Genomic DNA, 17039 nt, shown 5'->3' on the forward strand with positions numbered 1-17039 from the left:
GCCATCTACTACTTGAGTAAGAAGTTTACTGATTGTGAGTCTCGATACTCAATGCTTGAGAAGACATGTTGTACTTTGGCTTGGGCTGCTAAGCGCTTACGCCAGTATATGTTGAATCATACGACTTGGTTGATATCCAAGATGGATTCAATCAAGTATATCTTTGAGAAGCCTGCTTTAACTGGGAGGATTTCCCGTTGGCAGATGTTGTTATCTGAGTATGATATTGAGTATCGAGCTCAGAAGGCTATTAAAGGTAGTATTTTGGCTGACCACTTGGCACATCAGCCGATCGAAGATTATCAGTCAGTTCAGTATGACTTCCCAGATGAGGAGATTCTATATTTGAAAATGAAAGATTGTGATGAACCTACACTTGATGAAGGGCCAAAACCTAGTTCCAAATGGAGTATGGCATTTGATGGTGCTATAAATCAATATGGAAACGGTATTGGGGTAGTGATTATTACTCCTCAGGGCGCACATTTTCCTTTTACAGCAAGGCTAACTTTCAAATGCACGAATAATATGGCTGAGTATGAGGCTTGTATTATGGGATTGGAGGAGTGCATTGATCTTAGGATCAAGCATCTTGATGTTTATGGTGATTCGGCCCTCGTTGTTAATCAGATTAAGGGTGAATGGGAAACGAATCAGCCTGGCCTCATTCCATATAGAGATTATGCGAGGAGGATTTCAACGTTCTTTACTGAGGTTGATTTCCATCATATTCCTCGAGATGAGAATCGGATGGCAGATGCTCTTGCTACACTTGCTTCGATGATTGTGGTCAAACTTTGGAATGAAGTCCCCAATATCACTGTGATGCGCTTGGATAGACCAGCTCATGTATTTGCAGTTGAAGAAGTGAAAGATGATAAGTTGTGGTATTATGACATCAAGTGTTTCCTGCATAACCAGATTTACCCTCCTGGGGCATCTGTGAAAGAAAGGAAGACTTTGAGGAGGTTGTCGGGCAGTTTCTACCTCAATGGTGATGTGCTTTACAAGAGAAATTTTGATATGGTGCTACTCAGATGCGTGGATAAACACGAAGCAGACTTGTTAATGACTGAGGTCCATGAGGGTTCATTTGGTACACATTCCAATGGACATGCCATGGCTAGAAAGATGTTGAGAGCAGGCTACTATTGGCTGACAATGGAGTCTGACTGTTGCAAATATGTGAAGAAATGCCATAAGTGTCAAATTTATGCGGATAAGATTCATATTCCTCCGACACTTCTGAATGTGATTTCATCACCATGGCCTTTCTCTATGTGGGGAATCGACATGATTGGCATGATAGAGTCGAAAGCGTCCAATGGTCACGGATTTATTCTCCTAGCAATTGATTACTTCACTAAGTGGGTTGAAGCGGCATCATATGCAAATGTGACCAGGCAGGTGGTTGTGAAGTTTATCAAGAATCAACTCATATGCTGATATAGTGTGCCGGATAAGATCATTACTGATAATGGGTCTAACTTGAACAACAAGATGATGAAAGAGTTGTGTAGTGAGTTCAATATTGCACATCATAATTCCTCTCCTTACAGACGCAAGTTGAATGGGGCTGTTGAAGCTGCTAATAAGAATATCAAGAAGATTATACAGAAGATGGTTGTCACGTATAAAGATTGGCATGAGATGCTGCCATTCGCTTTACATGGATATCGTACATTTGTCCGCACTTCAACAGGGGCAACCCCTTTCTCTCTTGTTTATGGCATGGAGGTTGTGCTCCCAGTAGAGGTTGAGATCCCATCAATGAGAGTCTTGATGGAAGCCAAGTTGACTGATGATGAATGGGTTCAGAGTCGTTATGATTAGTTGAATTTGATTGAAGAAAAGAGATTGGTTGCCATGTGCCATGGTCAGTTATATCAGCAAAGGATGAAGAAAGCCTTTGATAAGAAGGTCAAGCCTCGTGTGTTCCGAGAAGGTGACCTTGTGCTCAAGAACGTCTTGTCTTTCGCGCCCGATTCCAGGGGCAAGTGGACTCCAAACTATGAAGGTCCGTATGTTGTTAAGAGAGCCTTTTCGGGCGGTGCATTGATACTTACAACTATGGATGGGGAGGATTTCACTCGTCCTGTGAATTCAGATGCAGTCAAGAAATACTTCGCCTAAAAAATAAAAACAGAATAGCTCGCTAAGTTGAAAACTCGAAAGGGCGGCTTAGGCAAAAATGAGCGTCTCGGTGGATTGAAAACCCAAAAGGGCGATCCAGGCAAAAATTAGAGACATGAAAAAATGAATATATGTATCCCGCTAGATTGAGTACCTCACCCTGGGGCAATCTAGGCAAAAAATAGGGATTTGGCAAGTAACTGCATCCTGACAAGACTTTGTTCTACCACTGTCATCCGTCAGAGATTCTCGCTCATTCATCATCAACCAAAGCTTTAAATACATCGGATTCGGAATTGGTGGAGAAATGGTCATTATGTTGAATGTAGACCTTTTCCAATATATATCACCAATTTCAAATTCGTAAAGATCTGTGGAGTCTTGCCATTTGCAGACTACCATTCCATCAAATAAATTTGAGCCTTTATCCAATTATTTGCACTCTTATTTGTTTCTATTCAACAAATGTTTTGCATGTTTTAATTGAAAAAATATCATTGTTTTAAATAATCAAATTTTTCATAATTTATCTTTAAACCAAGTGAACATTCACAATGACATAGGGATACTGGGAATGTCTGCAGTGCTCTCCCAAGGATGGTAAGATTCTCGATAGGGTAAGACATTTGTTCATATTCCTGGCATGTTTGCGTCCTCTTCCTCCAGAGCCTCTTGTGGTTCTTTCTCTCAAGCAGAGTGTTGGGTAAGATTATTCATCTCCCTCCTCGGCAGATGTGATCTCATTGGTAGGACAGTATCTGGTGATCTTTGACAGCCTCTGGTTTATGGCCGTCCCCTTTCAGAGATCCATCCTCCTCTTGGATAACTTCCCCGGTAGAGTTACCACGTCGGAGTACATCTGTGCAACGATTTTGCCCCCAGTAGGAATGAGTGACGCTCATTCCCCTGCAGAGATCTTTGTGGTCATGGCTTTCTCCCTTGAGATGTAGCTCCGGATGTTTGTGTACTTGATCGTTGGACTTGTTTGTGTTAGAAATGTCTGTTTGTCAGCATTCATCATACATAAACCATGCATATATGCATAGCGATAACATTCTAGTATTCATGTTGCATTCTTTGCCATATATCTTTGCTTGTTACATCCTGCTAGTGGGTAATATGCTTCCCCAAGCAGATGTTTATGTTTGATCTCTCCATGTAGAGTCAGCCCCATAGGCAGAAAGTGTTTATCCTTTCTCCCATATTCCCCACCGAGATATGTCCTCGTGGAAGATGGTTGTTTCTGTCCCCTCCCAACACATATATTGGGATGGAATTCCCCATTGAGTTATATCCTCATAGGGACAAATCTTGATTCATCGTGCCTCTCTAGTTTGATCTTAGATTGGCTTCTTGTGACTTTTCCTGCACTCCCATGTGGTATAGATGAATAAGTTGCTCAGTAGCTAGTAATTATCCATCTTTTCCCCGGTGGATTCTGTGGTCTTCTACCCTTATACCGGTAGTTGTAAATCCTATTTTTATCCCCTTGTAGAGTTAACTGTTTTACTCATCCTAATCGATGACAGTTACTTTTTCGTGGTTGTCTACCCAGTATCTGGTAGATGTAATCCCCTCCTTGACAGTTATCTTTATCCAATATTCGGTATTGATATTCCTTCACCCCTTTCCTTTTTGAGCATATCTCTCAATAACCGGTGATATATCTCTCGGATAATTGCTCTGATAAAGAAATTTACCCCCCAGCGAGTCATCTCTCATTTACCCTTTGTTGATAATGATTGTTTCTCCCCTGGATTGGTCATCATTGTGTACCTAGTTCTCGGTATCCCGATGACCTCTCTGTTCGGTCGGTTTATCCTTTATTAACCCAGTAACTGGTTGTGGATAATCTTCCATGCGAGTATGTTATCTACGTTCTGACGGTAATAGATAATATACCTCATGCACTCTTTGGTCGAAGCCTTTTGTTCTTCCCCAGTCGAGTAAGATTCGTATCCCTTTTTATTGGAATCGAATGTCCATCCTATTATGACTTTTTGTCCCCTTGCGGAGTCAGATTTTCCTGAGCTGAAGTTTACCTTTTTAGGTCTTCCTCAAGTGATTTCGGATGATTGATATCTCTCATCTTTATACCGGTCTTAGATATTCATTCTTCCCGAGCATGTTGTTCTCTCACCCTTATACCGGTGTTCGAATCACATGCCTCTTTGAGCTTATTACCCAGTAACCGGTAATACCTCATCCCGTTGCTTCCCCAGAGGTATTTTGTTTGGGTGTTTCCCTAAGCGAAGTCCCTTAGTGGATTCTCCCAGCCTGAGTCCGGATTGTCATCCGAAGTATCCGTTACGGATAAGTTTTTGTTGTATTGGCATATTCCCCAATACATGCATCTGTGAGCCAGCTCGAGTTCTTCCATTGATTTATTTCATGGATTTCCTTCGTGTCTCTCAGCAAGTTTCAAGTCGTGACCTGCTCACGCATTTTTATCCCTTTACTCCCCAGTAAAGTCCCTAGAGTCTCTATCCCATCTATGAGTGTGTTACTCTAATGGATTTTCAGTTATTCCTTTTCTTTCTTTGTGGACACATATCTCCACAGAGCGTTACCATTTGCATACATACATGTGCATCATGAGGTCTCTTAGGGACCAAAATTCGTCTCTTTGTTATTATTTAAGCCCATTCTACCTCGTCGAAACGAAGATTTTAACCTTCACTTCTCCGGCTAGAATGACCTTAAATAGGGGCATCTGTAAGACCCCAATTTTGGCCCTAAGATCCCTCATGGAATCATAACATTGCATTTGCAAAGCCTCAAGGATCATAAGCATCTTGGTTCCCTTTGCCTTTGGGTGGGACCTCTTGTGAGTGGTTTGAGATCACTAAGCATGCTTGAATTATATATCATTGCTTTTCGCATTTTATTTACTAACCAAAAGCATAAAAATATGTCACTAACATTTCTTGTTTGTAGCTTGAGCAATCACAAGGTCAAAAAGCTTCTAGGTGATCCATCCAAACACAAAATGTAAATAAACTTATACATTCTCTTCTCATCTCTTCAATCATGTTTGCACAAACAAGTTTTTCACAAAATACCAACCTTACAACAAATATGAAAAGGGCTCCCTAGGAGTACCTAGGATGTTTTGGGTTCTTAAAACCTTCCCATTGCATAACCAACCCCCTTACCCAGATCTCTGACATTTTTACAAGTTTTTGATTTGATAAAACTTTTAGGTTTTTGTTCGCTTTCTAACCATTCCTTTGGATAAATAGAAGTGCGGTGGCGACTCGACTTGTATGGTTTACCTTGGATTTAGTCAATATCTCTAATGGTAACGAATACCCCGCTACAGGTGTGTATGCACCGGATCTTACTAGAGGAGGATTCAAAACCTTCCAGAGAACATCAAAGGCGAATTAACCCTGTGATGAGCGAGGTGGTGAAGAAGGAAGTCCTTAAACTACTGGAAGGTTGTATAATCTATCAGATCTCTGATAGTAAGTGGGTAAGTCCTGTATATGTGGTACCCAAGAAGGGAGGCATCACAGCTGCGCAGAACGAAAAAGGAGAGCATGTCGCTAAACGCATAGAAGGCGGATGGCGTATGTGCATAGATTATAGGAAGCTCAATAAGGCAACTAGGAAAGACCATTTCCCCCTTCCATTTATAGATCAAATGCTGGAGCGTCTTGCCAGACAGTCTTACTTTTGTTATCTTGATAGATATTCTGGATTTTTCCAAATACCTATACACCCTGAGGATCAAGAGAAAATAACATTTACATGTCCCTACGGAACGTTTGCTTACAGACGAATGTCGTTTGAACTCTGTAATGCGCCAACTACTTTCCAATGTTCTATGATGGCAATCTTCGCAGATTATCTCGACAGAATCATGGAAGTATTTATGGACGACTTCTTGGTGTGTGGATTAGACTTTGAAGACTACCTTATTAACCTTGAGAAAATCCTAGAGAGATGCGTAGAAGTTAACCTAGTATTAAACTGGGAGAAGTTCCACTTTATGGTCAAAGAAGGCATAGTATTAGGACACATAATATCTGAAAGAGGCATTGAGGTCGATAAAGCAAAAATAGAAGTTATAGAAACCTTAACCCTCCTAAGACAGTTAGAGAAGTCCGTAGTTTCCTTGGACACGCCAGTTTCTACCGACGCTTCATAAACGACTTCTCTAAAATAACAAAACCCTCGACCGGCCTTCTGATGAAAGACATCGAATTTATTTTCGATGAGAAATGCATCAAAGCCTTTGACCAGTTAAAACAAGTGTTAATCTCAACACCCATTCTACAAACCCCAGATTCGACTAAACCCTTCGAAATAATGTGTGATGCTAGCGATTTCGCTATAGGAGCTTTTTTAGGGCAAAGAAAAGATAAGAAACTACAAGTAATATATTACGCTAGTAGAACCCTAGATGTCGCTCAATTAAATTATACGACAACAGAGAAGGAACTCCTAGTTGTAGTCTTCGCAATCGATAAATTTAGGTCTTATCTTGTAGGATCTAAGATTATAGTCTATACAGACCATGCAGCTATCAGTTACCTTCTGAGCAAAAAGGATGCAAAACCTAGATTACTCAGGTGGATCCTTTTGCTACAAGAATTCGAGTTAGACATTAGAGACAAAAAAGGAACAAAAAACGTAGTTGCTGACCATCTTTCCAGATTAGAGAATTTAAAGCCAAATCATTTACCTATAAATGATGACTTCACTTATGACAGACTAGTAGCTAAGATAGATACCACTCCCCTTGAACCTAACAAAGACAACCTTGGGACGATTTTGGAAATTAGCAAAGTACCATGGTACGCTGATTTCGTGAACTATCTAGCCGCTGATATCATACCACCTGACCTCAACTATCAACAGAAGAAGAAGTTCTTTAAAGATATAAGACGCTTTTATTAAGACGAACCACTCATTTTCAAAAGAGGAACTGATAACATATTTCGACGTTTGTCCCGGAAGAAGAAATCAGAAACATCATAGAACATTGTCATTCTTCACCTTATGGTGGACATTCAAGCACATCCAAGACATACGCTAAGATCCTTCAAGCTGGTCTTTATTGGCTGACATTATGGCGTGATGTCCATGCTTATATTGTCCGATGTGACCGGTGCCAGCGTGCTGGAAACATCTCAAGACGTGACGAAATGCCTTTGAAGAACATTCAAGAAGTAGAACTATTTGACATTTGGGGTATGTAGCGGGGTATTCGTTACCATTAGAGATATTGGCTAAATCTAAGGTAAACCATACAAGTCGAGTCGCCACCGCACTTCTATTTATCCAAAGGAATGGTTAGAAAGCGAACAAAAACCTAAAAGTTTTATCGAATCAAAAACTAGTAAAAATGTCAGAGATCTGGGTAAGGGGGTTGGTTATGCAATGGGAAGGTTTTAAGCATCCAAAACATCCTAGTTACTCCTAGGGAGCCCTTTTCATAAGTGTTGTTCTAGTCTAAAGGGTGTAGGTGTATCTAAAGTACTATTTACTAAAAAGAAGGTTAAAAGAAAATGACTCGCAAGGATGTCGCATCCACTGCCTACGTATCTCATCTGAGTATGAGAATCAGAGTCTTTGTAGCTCGGCTACCTATGGGTTAAAGAGAAGTGTGCTCGGTAAGACGTCGCGTCTTATGCCTACGTATCTCATCTGGAATGAGAATCAGAGAAAAACGTAGTTCGGCTAACTAAGGGAATAAGGGTCTCGATTGAAACTAGCGAAAGGGAAAGGGACGGTCTCGATCACAACGAGGGTGAGAGAAAAGAATCACAGCAAGGGCGAAAGCAAGCAAGGATTAGTTGTTAGTCGTCAGTGAAACTCGGCAAGACATCACGTCTCGTGCCTACATATCTCATCTGAACATGAGAATCAGAGTTGTCGTAGTTCAGCGAAACTAGGGGTTAAGGATTGCCATCTGAACATGGACTTACAAAAGAGGACACCAGCTGTGTCAAAGGAGGGTGGGCAGTGTGTTCAACTTCCTAGCAGTAGGTGTCGCAGCTCGCTGAATCGAGTCTTAGACAGTTACCTCTTTGCAATAGAACCGGCTGACATGCCACAAGATCGGAGACGCACGGAAGGTCTAAAAGTGGGGAAGCTCTGCTCTAGAGTTGTCATGCAATATGGACCTATGTGTTAGGATTTACAAAGGGGCACATCTACCTAATGTTAGCATGCAAGGAATAAGGGAATTCTACCTATGTTATCATACAAAGGGTTCTACCTAATGGGTGCTACCTAAACGGAACAAGAGTCGACGGATGGAGCGCGGAGAGGAGTTACGGATAAGGGTAGATGGCGATGCCGAAGGCAATCGACTTACAGGTATATGGCGATGCCTGAGGAAATCAACTTACAAGAGGATGGATGAATGAGTGCTGGTTCTGTTAAGTTTTGAAAATGATTACTCGACGTTGGATCGAGCTTTTGATCTTATTTTGAAATGGTTATCGGATGTTCATTTTAATTCTTGTATTAACAGGTGACTAAAGAAATAAAGAAATAAATATTATACACTTTATGGGAGAGGGGTACATTTATTATGAATGGGGATTGTTCATGGCAAACAAACAATATGAATATATGCCTCATACATCATACAAGTAGGCAATAGTTATCAATCAGATCGGATAAATAAACAATATATAATCAAACCAAAGAATCAAATAATGGAGAATTTAAACAATGCATGGGAGTATGAACATGTTAAATAATCCGACAATAGAAAGCATGAATGAGAGAAACAAGTATAAAAGATAACAGATGAATCAAACAGATGAAAATATGCACACGAAGGGTCCACTGAATAATTAAATCAGGAAATGAGGTAAGGACCAAATAAAATCAAGGTAAAAGGCCTCTAATACATGGCATATGAGATGAACGAGGGAGGATCAAAAGATCTCTTCAATTTCCATAAGCAATCCCTAAGTCAAACATCGATCATAAAGAAGTCAACTGAAAATTCAAGTCAACTTAAAAAATAACAAATAAATAGCAAATTAATCAAGAAAATTATGAAAACTTAAAATAAATAAGGTAGGGTCAGGACATCATCATCCCCCAAAAATATTTTAAAAATAATGAAAATTGGCACGTGAATCAATTAAAATAAAACAGAAGTCAAATTAAAAGTCAATTAATAAGACTATGTTAGAAATAAATCAAGAATAAATAGTAAATTAATCAAGAAAATCATGAAAAATTAAACTAAATAAGGTGGGTTCAGGACATCATCATCCCCCAAAGAGATTTCAAAAATAATGAGAATTGGTACGTGAATTAATTAAAATAAAACAGAAGTGAAATTAAAAGTCAACCAACCAAACTAGGTCAAAAATAAATCCAAAATAAAATTAAAAATGAGAAATAAAATTCCAAGAAAAGGTCAGGTTGACCATGAGCGAGTGGTCAACCTTCACCCCAAAAATCAAATGCTAACAATAATTTTAAGTCAGAAAAATAAAATCAATAAAAAAAGTGTGTTAAAATGGACCATTTAGAATAAATAATTAAAATAAAATATTAATATTAAAAAAATACGAAAATAAAAATTATATAAAATTAAATAAAACGTTAAGAAAAGTGAAAAATATTTTTGGGTAATATTATGGACGAAGAAAATATTTTAAATAAGAAAAAGAAATATGAACATGGAAGGATTAATGGTGATGAACATGGTAAGCAAACGTAGATATATCAAAACATGGCCATGGAAGAGATGATTACCTAATGGAAAATAGAAGTGGAATGGAATATGATATGTGATGAAGCTTTTCCTCCTTGCCACAAAATTCCAATGCTCCTTTAGGGTTAGGGTTTCAGCTTATTAAATAGGGTGAGTTAGGTGTTCTCATGGGTTTTTTAATAAGTGATTTCTCCATAAGAATAAAAGTGTGAAGTGAGGTGTAAAATGTTGTTATTTTGGGGCAAACTTAAGTGAATGGATGTCCAATGCATGGCCAAAAGAGGTAAAAAAAATGTGTCTGGTTTGTGGAGCATGCTTAGAAAATCTGATTGGGCCAGCCAGACCCAAAATCTGCCTAGAAAATCAAGTCATGGTGTCCACTTTAAATGAATGTATCTTTCAAACCATGGATCCAAATGAGATGATTCCAAAAGGATGTGAAATAGGACATGTCAAGGTATAATTGTTGTGAAGAAAGTATTTTCAAATAATTCCTTGAAGTGCAAGAAAACTGGCCAAGAAGTCTTGACAAATTTTGAAGATTTTGGACTTAGAAATTTTTCTAAGTGTCCTAAAAAAATGTCTCACTTTAACTAAGCATAACTTTCTCAATTCTAATCCAAATGGATCAAACTTTATATCTCTAGAAATCTTGGAACAAGAAGAACAACTTTCATGTTGGAGAAAGTTTCAAATGGAGCTTTTATCTTGATGCAAAATGGGCTTAAAGTGAGTGCAACGATCATGAAAACTTGCCCTAAATGGAAAGTCAACCATTTCCAAATTAAGTAACTTTTCCAATTCCTGATTAAATGATGAATCCATGATCCAACCTTGATCAAATTTCACCTGTAGGATCCCCTAGGCATGGATTTTGAGATTCCACTCTCAAAATGTCAGGAGTTCACTTTTCTGGCCCCACAGTTGACTTTTCCCAAACTGTCTGATTCCCGATTCCATTGATCAATTGAAGCACTTCTAGCTCAAATAAAGAGCTGATTTTTTGTACGTAGACCCTTGTGGACATATGGAGGGCCATGGAAAAGAGTTTCACCCAAATAATCAGAAATAAACTGATTTTATACCAAACCCTAATTTTAGGGCAAAATGACCAGGAATTGATTGCAGTGATTGCCAATGGATCTTTCTGAGATAATTGTGAATCTTCCCAGGCCAAGATGCCTCTCTAATCATGACATGGATTAGCTCCTCTACTTCCAACCAAACATTGTCTGTTGCAGGTAGCCATGAAACCCTAATTTCTGATTAAATCCAGATGAACACTCTGATAGCTTTGAATCCTTCACTGATGAACTGAGGACCATAATAAGATACTTGGACCCCCATGAGACCCTTGAGACTTGTATACTTAGAAAATGAAGTCCAATTCTCAACATTGCTTTGTGTGGGCTCCTTCTGTTAAGGAGTGATCGATCAAAACATGATCTCCATGTCACTAATGCAGTATGCAATGAGTATGACCTAATATGATGCTAATGAAGTGTAAAACATAATCCCATGCTTCCAGGAAAAATGAAGGGTAAATTTTGGGGTATTACAGCTTCCCCTATTCAATCAATTGGAAACCCGAAAGGAAGATAGCAACGGCTTTCGCACTTTCGAGGTATCAAGTGATTGAATACGATAAAAGCCCGAAAATTTACAATGAAGTGAAAAAATGAAGTAACAATGCCTGCCAGAATCGGCCAAGAGGTGGTCTTGAAAAAGAATCCGTCTGGTACGGTAAGAGTCGGTTTGAACACCGAAACAAGAAAAGTTAGCCTGAATACCAAAATAAATGGTAACACAGAAATAACCATGGCCTGACTGTCGCTCATCAATCTGAATACTGGAAATGACTTCGATCTGAGCATCAGACGATACTTGATTATCAAACATCGGTCTGAACACCGGGAAATAGGCCTGAATGTCAATTCGGTCTGAATACCGGAAAACCGGCCTGAATGCCACAAGTTGCATCGACCTGAATGTTGAAAACTTCTTCGCTCTGAACATCGAAAGATATTAGATTATCAAACATCGGTCTGAACACCGAGAAACTGGCCTGAATGCCACTTCAGTCTGAATACCAGAAAACTGGCTTGAATGCCACAAGTTGCATCGACCTGAATGTCGGAAACTTCTTTGATCTGAACATCGGAAGATATTAGATTATCAAACATCGGTCTGAACACCGAGAAACTGGCCTGAGTGCCACTTCGGTCTGAATACCGGAAAACTGGCCTGAATGCCACAAGTTGCATCGACCTGAATGTCGGAAACTTCTTCGATCTGAACATCGGAAAACTGGCCTGAATGCCACTTCGGTCTGAATACCGAAAATCTGGTCTGAATGCCACAAGTTGCATCGACCTGAATGTCGGAAACTTCTTCGATCTGAACATCGCAAAATTGGCCTGAATGCCACTTCGGTCTGAATACCGGAAAACTGGCCTGAATGCCACAAGTTGCATTGACCTGAATGTTGGAAACTTCTTCGATCTGAACATCGGAAAACTGGCCTAAATGCCACTTCGGTCTAAATACCAGAAAAACTGGCCTGAATGCCACTTCGGTCTGAATACCGGAAAACTGGCCTGAATGCCACAAGTTGCATCGACCTGAATGTCGGAAACTTCTTCGATCTGAACATCAGAAAACTGGCATGAATGCCACTTCGGTCTGAATATCGGAAAACTGGCCCGAATGCCACAAATTGCATCGACCTGAATGTCGGAAACTTCTTCGATCTGAACATCGGAAAATTGGCCTGAATGCCACTTCGGTTTGAATACCGGAAACTTGGCCTGAATGCCACAAGTTGTATCGACCTGAACGTCGGAAACTTCTTCGATCTGAACATCGGAAAACTAGCCTGAATGCCACTTCGGTCTGAATACCGGAAACTTTCATGCCTGTCAGCATCGGCAGAAATAGGGAAAATGATAATTGAGGCGGCGCGTGGGCCAACGACCCCTGCTGGGAATAATAAAGATAAGTCATGAACAATCTTCAGTCTGAGTACTGGAAACAACTTCTGGCTTATCACTTGGGATACTGAGAATGCCTTATGCTTTACATGCGTGTGTTTGAATTTTTCAATGACGTAATGCTCCATGAAAATGGAAATGCTACGCAATTTGGGAGGATGGAATGCAATATGATTCTAAATGCAGGGATGCGGAATACTTGATTAGAGAGAACGCCAAGCTGAAGCAAGGAATTCTGCTGGGGAATGATCACCATCTTCTGGACCCTGGCAAGGTTGTTGGAGATGCACAGCACAAAGAACTCTGTGGGGAAATGACCTGCCACACGGTGTTCTGGCAAATAACAAAATACCGAGGCTCTAACTGGGAGAGAATGGCACTGAAAACTTGCTGCTGAGGAAAGCGACAGTGGTTCTGGCAACCATAATCTGCGAGAGACACAACTCAGTAGGGGAAGCAAACACCGATACGGTACCAAGATTCTGCTTCAAGGAAAGAGACCATGGGTCTAGCGTCGAGATCATCGATCTGGCATCGAACTCTAAGGAGCAGCCGCTTCTGCTGGGAAGATACAGTCTGGCACTGTCAACTCCGCTGGGGATAGACAGTTTGACAATGTCAACTCCGCTGGGGATATTCAGTCTGACACTGTCGACTCCGCTGGGGATATACAGTCTGACACTGTCAACTCAGCTGGGGATATACAGTCTAACACTATCGACTCTACTGGTGAATGTATAATCTGAAACAAATGCTTGGGGAAGTACAATAGTGAGAGCCTGCTGGGGATTGAAGAATCCAACGCTCAGACCAGCTCTGCAGGGATCAGATACCAAATTCCAACTATTGAGGAAAAACATCCGCGATCATTTGATGGGGACCTTAAGAAAATGCCCCGAGTGTACCTGTTCTGAATAGACGATCCAAAGCACTTAAAATTTATAGCAATTTTCAATGTTTATTAAGCACGTACCTGTAAAGCTCTTATGTTTCATGATGTAATATTTATCAAAAATTCGGACGTCATTTTTGCAAACAAAACAGTAAAATGAAAATGAACACAGAGATGTACTAAATAACATCATTTTATCGATTGAGTGGCCTCTGAATAAGTATTTACATCAGGAAGCAATCCCTGGAAAGAGGTAATTGCACAACAGATAAAAACAGAAATTAATCTAATGGCAATGTGAAATGGATCTCTATCGGGTCCCAATTCTGCTATGATTCGCTCGTCTTCAAGATCCTCCAGATGATCAGCTTTCCGAAAAAGGTGATTGGACTGTTTCCTATCCTTCGGAAGTTTCCGGTTATCAACACAAGATGATATTCAGAACTACTCAGAACACAGTCATTCGCTTAATCCCTAACTTTTGCTCGGATCGCCCTTTCGGGTTTTCAATCCACCGGGATACCCATTTTTGCCTAAGTTGCCCTTTCAGGTTTTCAACTTACCGGGTGTACAATCTTTTCATTTTTTAATCCCTAACTTTTACCCGAACCTTTTTCATTTTCTTCGTTCGTTGGGATGCCCATTTTTTGCCTAGACTATTCTTTTTATCGTCCAGCGGGTCTATTTTATGCGAAGTATTTTTTAACTGCGTCCGAGTTCACAGGGGAAGTGAAGTTTTCACCATCCATAGTTACAAGCATTAAGGCTCCACCATCAAAAACCTTGGTGACAATATACGGTCCATCATAGTTTGGAGTCCACTTGCCTTTGTGATCTGTCTAAGGAGAAAGGATCCTTTTCAACACCAAATCTCCGACTTGGAAGCATCGAGGACGCACTTTCTGATCAAAGGCTCTCTTCATCCGACTCTGATACAACTGCCCATGACAAATGGCTGCCATTCGCTTCTCTTCGATAAGACTCAACTCATTGAACCTTGTCTGAATCCATTCAGCTTCGTCTAACTTGACATCCAACATGACTCTTAGAGAAGGAATCTCCACTTCAACAGGTAGGACTGCTTCCATACCATACACAAGGGAATAAGGGGTTGCCCCGGTCGATGTATGTACTGAAGTACGGTACCCATGCAAGGCGAAGGGTAACATCTCATGCCAATCTCTGTACGTAACGACCATTTTCTGCACAATCTTCTTTATGTTCTTATTTGCTGCCTTGACAACACCGTTCATCTTAGGACGATAAGGGGAAGAATTATGATGTTGAATGTTGAAGTTCTTCCATAACTCCTTCATCATTTTGTTATTGAGATTAGAACCATTATCAGTAATGATTCTTTCGGGAATCCCGTAATGACAAATGATTTCTTTTTTAATGAATCTGGCAACCACATGTCTGGTGACCTTCCCAAATGAAGCTGCTTCGACCCACTTGGTGAAATAGTCGATGGCAACAAGGATGAAGCGATGCCCATTAGAGGAAGTCGGCTCAATCTTTCCAATCATATCAATGCCCCCACATAGCAAACGGCCACGGCGAAGACATCACATTCAGAGGATTTGGCGGCACATGCACCTTATCAGCATAAACCTGGCATTTATGACACTTCTGAGCATATTTGAAACAATCATATTCCATGGTCATCCAGTAATAACCCGCTCTCAACAATTTCTTAGCCATTGCATGTCCGCCGGCATGAGTACCGAAGGAGCCTTCATGAATTTCCTGTATTAACATGTCCACTTCGTGTCTATCCACGCATCTGAGCAAAACCATGTCGAAGTTCCTCTTATATAACACGTCGTCTTTGTTCTAAAAGAAACTGCCTGCCAATCTTCTCAAAGTGTTTCTATCATTGTTGGATGCCCCTGCAGGGTACTCTTGATTCTTCAGAAAGCACTTGATGTCGTGATACCAGGGCTTGTCGTCAACTACCAGTTCAGCAGCAAACACATACGTGGCCCTATCGAGGCGCATAACATAAATCCTGGGAACATAGTTCCACCGAATCACCTTGATCACGGAGGAAAGAGTAGCAAGAGCATCTGCCATCTGGTTCTGATCACGAGGTATATGATATAGCCTTACTGTTGTGAAGAAATTTAACAGTCTTCTCGTGTAGTCTCTGTAGGGGACCAGATTAGGCTGGAGAGTATTCCAATCACCATTCACTTGATTGATCACTAGAGCTGAATCTCCGAAGATATCCAGAGTCTTGATTCTCAAATCAATGGCTTGCTCGATACCCAAGATACAGGCTTCATACTCAGCTTCATTATTGGTGCACTCAAAAGTCATACGAGCGGTGAAAGGCATGTGGGCACCTTTCGGAGTGGTAATGACAGCACCAATTCCACTTCCTTTGGCATTGACGGCCCCCTCAAACATTAAAGTCCACTTTTCATCTAGATCAGGTCCCTCCTCAACAACTGGCTCTTCATAGTCTTTCATCTTGAGGAACATGATGTCTTCATCCGGAAAATCAAACTTCATCGGCTCATAATCATCAATCGGCTGCTGAGCAAGATAGTCTGACAGAATACTCGCTTTGGTGGCTTTCTGGGATGTATACTGGATGTCGTACTCTGTTAGTACCATTTGCCAACGAGCAACCCTTCCGGTGAGAGCTGGCTTCTCAAATATATACTTGACTGGATCCATTTTGGAGATCAGTAAGGTTGTGTGAGTCAGCATGTATTATCTCAATCGCTTAGCAGCCCATGCAAGTGTACAACATGTCTTTTCAAGCATTGAGTATCTCGACTCGCAATCTGTGAATTTTTTACTTAGGTAGTAGATGGCATGCTCTTTCCTACCTGTCTCATCGTGTTGACCGAGAACACAACCCATGGAATTATCGAGTACTGTCAAATACATAATCAGCGGTCTCCCTGGGACTGGAGGCATAAGGATAGGAGGATTCTGCAAATACTCTTTTATCTTTTTGAAAGCCCTTTGGAAATCATCATTCCACCTGATAGCCTGATCTTTTCTCAACAATTTGAATATTGGTTCACACGTGGCTGTTAGGTGAGAGATGAACCTCGCAATGTAGTTCAACCTTCCTAAGAAAACACGGACTTGTTTTTCTGTTCTTGGCTCAGGCATTTCTTGTATCGCTTTCACTTTAGCCAGATCCACCTCAATCCCTTTTTCACTAACAACAAAACCCAGCAGTTTTCCAGATCTCACCCCGAAAGTACACTTGTTCGGATTAAGCCTCATCTTGAATTTCCTCAAACGCTTAAACAGTTTCTGCAAATTCACCAAATGTTCTTCTTCCGTCTGAGATTTGGCAATCATATCATCA

The 17039-nt window shown here is 40.5% G+C and overlaps 1 protein-coding gene across 1 annotated transcript in view; it reads left to right on the forward strand.

Moving 5' to 3' along the window:
• Positions 1-17039, forward strand: part of LOC127122787 (uncharacterized) — a 169679-nt gene that overhangs the window by 20871 nt on the left and 131769 nt on the right. The window lies entirely within an intron of this gene.

This window comes from Lathyrus oleraceus, chromosome 2, assembly GCF_024323335.1.
Source record: "Lathyrus oleraceus cultivar Zhongwan6 chromosome 2, CAAS_Psat_ZW6_1.0, whole genome shotgun sequence".
In the NCBI taxonomy this organism is placed as follows: domain Eukaryota; kingdom Viridiplantae; phylum Streptophyta; class Magnoliopsida; order Fabales; family Fabaceae; genus Lathyrus; species Lathyrus oleraceus.